The sequence below is a fragment of the Canis lupus genome, chromosome 6 (assembly GCF_003254725.2).
Source record: "Canis lupus dingo isolate Sandy chromosome 6, ASM325472v2, whole genome shotgun sequence".
Taxonomy (NCBI): Eukaryota; Metazoa; Chordata; class Mammalia; order Carnivora; family Canidae; genus Canis; species Canis lupus.
The window spans coordinates 54,159,265-54,166,962 of NC_064248.1; the positions used below are offsets into that span (position 1 = coordinate 54,159,265).

Below are 7,698 nucleotides of genomic sequence, written 5' to 3' on the forward strand. Positions count from 1 at the left end.
GGGCTAAGATAGGATAGCATTGTCCTCGAAGTGTGTGTGCGGGAGTGTGCATGCACACACAGACACACACACACAGCATACGGAGAGTTCACTGAGATATATTAGACGGCAACTTGTACTTCTCTGAATTTTTTACAATTAGCCAACACAGTGTTAAATCCATGGTACATGCTCAAGTGATATTTGTTGAATAAATGAATATACACCTGTTGAAATAAAGAGCCCTGGATGGTTGAGAGTGAGCTTCATGGAGGAGGTAGTAAGTAACCTAGATCATTACGAGGCATTGACCGGAATGTGGGTTAATAGTAAATTTTTCAGTGTTATGGTCAGAACTATGTAGCCTATAGTGGTCATAATTATTAAAAAAAAAAAAATTCCTTTCTGCTTCCATCTCATACAATATGATGGGAGGGAGGGCAAACCACTTAACTTTTGACTGATCTTTTTGCTACTGAAGGGAAGGATGTTGTTCCCTAAGGACCAGATGTACAGCTGTCCGATTTTCAGTCCTGATTTTCTACTCTGCCTACAGGCTTCTTCAAAAGAACCAGGGCACAAAAGGCCTACTGGTGAACAACAGGGGTCAGGTGATCCTGCTCTCAGAGCCTCTCATGGCCAGCCAAACCCAATGCTTGGCTCTGTCGAAGATGGACCTGTAGGGCAGGCTTTTTGGTGATAACCTTCACTGTACCTGATTCTAAGCAGAGAAATTGGTAATTAAAGCTCAGGTGACTAGATCTTTTCTCATGAAAACAACAAATCATAGCATAATGATTATAGTGTAGTCTCTAGTGCTTTTTCAAATATTGTATCTTTGTAGAAAGTTTCATGTGTTCAGTATATTTTGAAAATAACACGTCTTCCTTTACCAGAGCAGGAACAGCCTCTGAGTGAAGACAGGAGAAAGAGAAATAGGCCATTTCTGAAAATGTTGGTGGCTATTCTCAACACATCTTGGTGTGACTTAAGGAAATACTAGCTGTTTGTGATGGTTAATTTTATAGCCAGGCTGTGATACCCAGATGTGCGGTCAAACACTATGGATGTTTCTGTAAAGGTATTTCGGACGAGATTAATGTTTGAATTGGTTGATTTTGCTGTCCATGATATGGATGGGTCTCATCTAATCAGCTGAAGACCTGAATAGAGTAAAAATCTTACGTTCCCTGAGCAAGAGGGAATCCTGCCAGTAGAAGGCTTTTGGACTTGAACTGCAACATTGGCTCTTCCTAGGTCTCTAGCCTGCTGGCCCACCCTTCAGATTTTGGACTTACCATCTACCATAATCACATGAGTCAATTCCTTAAAACAAATCTCTCAATAGATTAGATAGATAGATAGATAGATAGATAGATAGATAGATAGATAGAAGATAGATAGACATCCTATTGATTCTCCTTTTTTCCTGGAAAACCCTAACTAATACACTGCTGTAACAAATAACCCTGCACATTTCAGTGGCTGAACACAAAATTAATGTCTTGCTCAAGGAGCAGCCCAATGCCAGACTTCCACATCAGGGGCTGGTTTTTTCACCCTGTGGTGATTCAGGGACCCAGGCTTCTTCCATCCCATAAGGCATTATCCTCCAGTCCCCCCAAATCCTCTCTGTCTAGCCAGCAGAAAGGAAAGTGAGAGTAAAGAGGCACACTTGCTTCTCAACCACTTTGGCCAGATGAGACCCACATCATTTCCGCTCCCTCTCCATTGCTGGGAACTTAGTCACATGACTCCATCAAGAACGATGATAGGACTGGGAGATGTGGTCCTTGACTGGGAAGCTACTTGCCAACAACTGTCTACTCTAGAAAAGGAAGCAGGACTTTGGTAACTACCATAATCTTCTTCATGATCCCTCACTTTCTTATCTCTGTGTTTAGGACTTAGTCCACCTCAACTGTCATTCCTTTTGTGTTTTTCTTTGGTGAATTTGTTTCCTTCTGACATGACAGAGAGTCTCTTCTGTCAATTTTCTGTGATTAACCTCATATCATTAGACCTTTACCGATTTTGAATCTAATAAGGAAAGCAAGGTTAACACAAATTTAAAAGGTTAAGTAATAATAGAAGGCAGTGCAGTGCATGTTTTATGTGTAGGAGCAGAACAGATGGCAAGCACCATGGGTGTTCAGAAAAGGGAAAGAATTCTTGAGCTGCTATGTCCAGAGCAAGCATTCGGGGAAGAAATGAACTTGAATTGAGATATTACATATGAGTGGGGTTTCAGTAAGCAGCAGGGATGGGAAGCACATTGTAAGGAGGGTGAATAGGAGACAGGCAGGAGAAAGTACTTTTGAGGAATAGTCAACCAATCTAACTGGAGGGAACACTGGGAAGAACATTAGTTTAAAAGGAGGGCGGGGGATCCCTGGGTGGCTCAGTGGTTTGGCGCCTGCCTTCAGCCCAGGGAGAGACCCAGGATCGAGTCCCACGTCAGGCTCCCTGCATGGTGCCTGCTTCTCCCTCTGCCTGTGTCTCTGCCTCTCTTTCTCTTTCTGTGTGTCTCTCATGAATAAATAAATAAAACCTTAAAAAATAATAAAAAATAAATAAAAGGAGGGTGGGGGGAATTAAACCTAGGTTCTGTTTGAAGTGGATTAAAGTATAAATACTGGAGATCCTTGGAAGGATAATGTAATAGAAGTTTGCAGGATGGTTGGGAGGAGGAGCAAATAGAGGCAGGAACCCAGAACTTCCATGATCCTGGGTTACAATCTGCAGTAAATCACAACTGTTTTAGTTGCATGTGACAGAAGTGCAACTTCGCCAGGCTTATGTAAAAAAAGGATGTCTTGGTTTTTGTACACAGGTGATCTAGGCTGCATCTGTTTCAAGCACGGCTGGACTCCAGGAGCAAAAGCGCATCATTAGAGCTCACTCTTCCGTCGCTCAGCGCCGCGTGATTCTGTGTGCCACCCTTTCCGGTCTGAGTGACAACACTGTATGGACAGCTTCAGCCTCACATCCTTGACAGGCCCGACAGAGAGTCTCCCTAGATCGGGCCTATGGGGAAGTCCCTGTGCAGGTACTTCTCGTCCAGGTTTGAGTTGTATGTGCACCCCCTGAGTCTGGACTCATGTGGCCAGTGCTGGGCCATGTGCCCCCTGAGGGGGAGGATAAAGGTATTTGGGGGGGGGGTCGGTATGGAGAGGCTAATGTGTCCCATCTGAAACAGCAGAATGAGTTTACCATGAGAATTTATTATCAGAAAAGGGAAAGGAGTGCAGTTCACTACAATCTCCATTTTTTTGCATTAGGCTTTCCTTTTTTTAAAAAAATATTTGAAGTTCCTCATTAAACAAGCAAAGATTTGGGTCCCTCTTCATTGACTGGATCATGTTCTGCTAATATCTTCCATCTCATCTTCCTATATCACCTGTGCTAGTACGAAGCGGATAGTCAACACTCAGCTTTTTCTCTGAATTTTACTCCGGGATATCTCGTGTTCATCCCTTCATTCACACTCCCCATCCTGGTCCTGGGAACAAAGCCCTCATGCTCCTTGCCTGGCCTCCTGAAACAAACTCCCTGCTGGGCTTCCTGTCTCTAATCTTTGAACTTTCTAATTCATCATGTACAAACCACCAGAGTCATCTTCCCAAAACACAGGTCAGACTGTGACAAAATTCCAAAACCCTTATGGTGATACGACCATTTGTTGAATGCACACAAATTCCCCCCCTCCCTGTGTTACACTCCTTTGCAATGTGACTTCACTGCTTCTCCTCTTGAGGCTTGGAGTCCGTTTTCCTGCTTCCTTGAATCTGGGTTGGCCTTGTGATTTGGTTTGACAAATGAAATGCTGCAGATGTGACATGAGCGTTATGAAGCTTAGGCCTAACAGGCCTGGTAGCTTCTGCTTGGCTTGTTTGGAGCGTTGCCCTGAGACTCTGATGTAAGGAAGCCAGCCTAGCCCAGTGGAGGATAAGAAGGTAGGTGGGAAGAACTGAGGCTCTCTAGCCAATACCCGACACCCAACACCAACTGCCAGACTCATGAGTGAGGCCATCTTGGACCTCCCAGCCGGCTAATTGGCTGTATGCAGGCCATTAATAAGCCCAAGAAAAATAATAGCAGGATACTCAGCCAAACCAGAGTATCATGAGAAATAAGAAATCATTGTTATTTTAAACCACTAAGTTTTGGGGCAGTTTGTTTAGCAGCAATTGGATAACTGAAACAGAATCAGTAGGGTTTATTTGAAGGTGAGAGAGAAGAAGACTAAAATGACTCCCATTCAGTGAGGTTTAAGGAAACAGTGAGTTCATACAAGGGGGTCATGAGCACTGGGAGCCTTCGGGGTATTCCAGTGGGGTGTCCAGTAAGTATTGAGTATGTGGATCTGCCTGGATTGGGACTTCAGTGTCAGTAGTTGGGAGTGGATTAAATCCCCCAGGGCTACCCACTGAGTGAGAGGAGCAGAAGCCAAAGGTCAGAAGAGAAAGCCTTGGGGAGCATCAACAGTTAAAGATAGGCAGGGGAAAGAAAGCCAGAAGAGGAGATGGTTTTTAACACCGTTAAAAAGGGATGGGGTGTTTGTACTTTGCTTTTATTCTTTACTTCTTTCAGGTTGGTCAAAAAGGGAAAAAAGAGAACAGTAGAGGAAGTCAAGAAGCTACCCAGAATGCTAATGTAAGGATGTCGCGAGAACCTAATCAGTCATTCTCAGGATGCAAACCACCCTTGGAAATGCAGCAGGTCAGCGATGAGATGCTACCCCGTTGCATGCCAGGGCATGGGTGACGTGCTTAGCTCAGTGGCAGGGCAAATTGTATGGGGAAGAAAACAGTTTCTTTGACCAAGTTTGCCACCCATACTCCTCTTTTACTCAGACAGAGATGCAAGGAGAACCCAAACAAATGCAGAGAGATATAGACAAACCAGCCAGTCTAGTCAGCGCAGAAGAGGCAGGTATGTGGGTGGAGGCAGTCACAGAGGGACGCGCATCAAAATCTACGGAACACGGGCACAGTGAGGACAGGGACAAGATGCAGGACAGTAGCAGAGAGGTGTGCTTCTTGAATTGTCCTACCTCTGCTTCCACTTTGTTTCTCTCTCAGATCCAGCGCCACTGTAGCTTTATGAATACTGCCTGTGGGAATCTTGTTTGTCCCATTTATATTTCAGGATATGTAAGTATTTGTTACATATTTATCCCAGAGTCAGAAACTCCTCATCTAAAACATCACCGTAACAGTTCAAATTAACAGAGCCACTGATACTCTTTATAATACGTGGTGTGTGTGTGTGTGTGTGTGTGTGTGTTTAGTAATCAGGTCATATCTTTAAAACAAACTCCACTATCTTAGCTTTGGTTTCCTCATTTTATGATTTTTTTGACGTTTTGTATAAGACTGCAGTACTGTTTACACCTCCATGCCTCTTAACCAAAGATTCATTTTAACAAACATACACTAAGCACCCATACTGTGTGAGGTTTTGTAGGACACACACAGATGTAGGCAGTGGTGTCCTGGTAAGCCGGCACTCCAGAAAAAAAAAAAAAAAAAAAAAAAGACCTGATTTATAGCATTTTTCAATTTTTGCAGTATAAACACTTCCACATGGCTGATTTCAAGCTACCAGTGGTTTAACAGCTGACTTACAAAAAATCCTGAATACTTCGCTCCTCTAGGACAAACACTTAAGAATAAGCTGCCACAACTGTCAGCTGTGTGTGGGAAACTATATTGGTCCAGGCAGCCCGGCTGGCTATCCAGCCAAAGTGTGTCCAGGCAAGACCAGCACAAGAACCTCCAGAACAAGCCAAAGAATCATGAGAAATTTTAAGCTGTTTATTAAGCCTCTAAATTTGGGGATGATTTGTTACATAGCGGTAGCTGACTGATACACATGAAGTACAGGCTGCATTGGTAAGACTCAATCGAGAAGCTGGAGCTGTTTTCAGCCTTCCCTTCTTTTTGGCATCATAGTCCTATTCATAGGCTGCCTGGGAAATTTTGATCTTTCTTTTTTTACAGGAAGCAAGACTTCCTGGCCACCTGGTGCTAAACATAAACACTGGCACCTCCAATGCTCTTGGCCTTTGGATATGCTGCCCAGTTGAATTTTTGATCAGACTAAGCAAAACAAAGGTCCATATCTATAAACAGTAGTTTTAGGAGAATATGTTTTTTTTTTAAAAAAAAAATCAGGACTGATGATTTTCTCAAATGAGGGGAATCGGAACTGCCATGAGCAAGACCACCCAAAGGCAAGTGGAACATTTAATAACATTCTTCTTATCTTATTATCTCCTCTAGGTACTGACCTTTCTCATTTGTAATGGACTTTGACCAACTACAACTGATTTGTTAAATATTGACTTGATGTAATAGCAAACATCCAGGACTCATTTATTCCAATATATTCCATTTCTAAAGTTAGTATTCTGTTTGGGGGTTACCCCCTCTGTTTGTGCATACTTTTCCATAGCAGACCCCAGCTCCTCTAGGGGTCTTTCTTCTGCTAAAGATTTCCAAAGACAAGATCTGTCCTCTTGGCCCGTGTATCATTATCACATGTGAAACACTGATGACTCCAAACTATCAGGAACCAGAGCAATGAAAAAGCATTATTTTAAATATTCAGTTTCCTAAAGAAAAGAAAGAAAATGATGATCACAAAAGTCAAGAGAGAGTTTCCTCCGAGGAGGAGGTGGAGGCTTAATGATCAGAGAGAGACAGAGAAAGAAAGAGTTCGTCTTGTCTGGGTAGTGGGATCACATAGCATTTGCTTCATTGTAATTTTAAGTATTCATGTATAGTTTATACTCTTGTAGATGTAGGTTTTATTTCACAATAAGAACAATAATCAGGGGCACCTGGCTGGCTCAGTTGGTAGTGTGTGATTCTTGGTCTTGAGGTCATGAGCTTACTAAAATAAAATTAAATCTAAAAATTAAAAAGTAATGTATTTTGTATTCTTTCTTTTTTGGATTGTATCACCTGCGAACTTGTGAAAAATGAAGAATCAGGATCGCTCTCCCACCCCCAACTTACTAAGCCTCCTGCACATTAAAGACTGAGAAGCACCACCCAAGATGAAAAGACTGCAAGTGGGGATCCCTGGGTGGCTCAGCAGTCTAGCGCCTGCCTTCAGCCCAGGGCGTCATCCTGGAGACCCGGGATCGAGTCCCATGTTGGGCTCCCTGCATGGAGCCTGCTTCTCCCTCTGCCTCTCTCTCTCTCTCTCTCTCTCTGTGTGTGTGTGTGTCTCTCATGAGTAAATAAATAAAATCTTTAATAAGTAAATAAAAGACCCCAAGTCACTAGTCCTGAGGTGTTGGGAAATTCACCTTATCCTTGCCTTAAGTTTCTCATCTGCGAAATGGGTATACTACAGATCTGGCCTCCCTTCCAGACTGCTGTAAGGAGAGTATGAGAAGATATACCTGAAAGCACTTTGAGAAGACAGTAAAGCACCATCTAAATGTTAGGGACTGTTACCACCTTGGGATAGAGCCCTGAAAGAATTGATTACAAAGAAGCAAACAATGATCATTCCTTTACATTTAATATTTTTTGGAATCTTTTTCAATCTGATTTTGCTTTGTCAAAACTTGCTTTCCTCCCTGCCCTGAGGGTATTACCAGCTTCATGACCAGATGCGTGGTCCTCAATGCCCTTCGCAGCATCTCTAGGGCAGAGAGCTTTCCTTCCAAAGGCATTGGGGTCACCAATGAGACTTTCTGAC

General features: G+C 43.0%; 1 long non-coding RNA gene across 1 annotated transcript; it reads left to right on the plus strand.

Moving 5' to 3' along the window:
* Positions 1 to 3,761: 3,761 nt before the first annotated feature.
* Positions 3,762 to 7,261, plus strand: LOC125755313 (uncharacterized). The gene is made up of 4 exons (XR_007411468.1): positions 3,762 to 3,935; positions 4,573 to 4,701; positions 5,064 to 5,135; positions 6,974 to 7,261. It is a non-coding gene; the product is annotated as an uncharacterized LOC125755313 (long non-coding RNA).
* Positions 7,262 to 7,698: the final 437 nt, after the last annotated feature.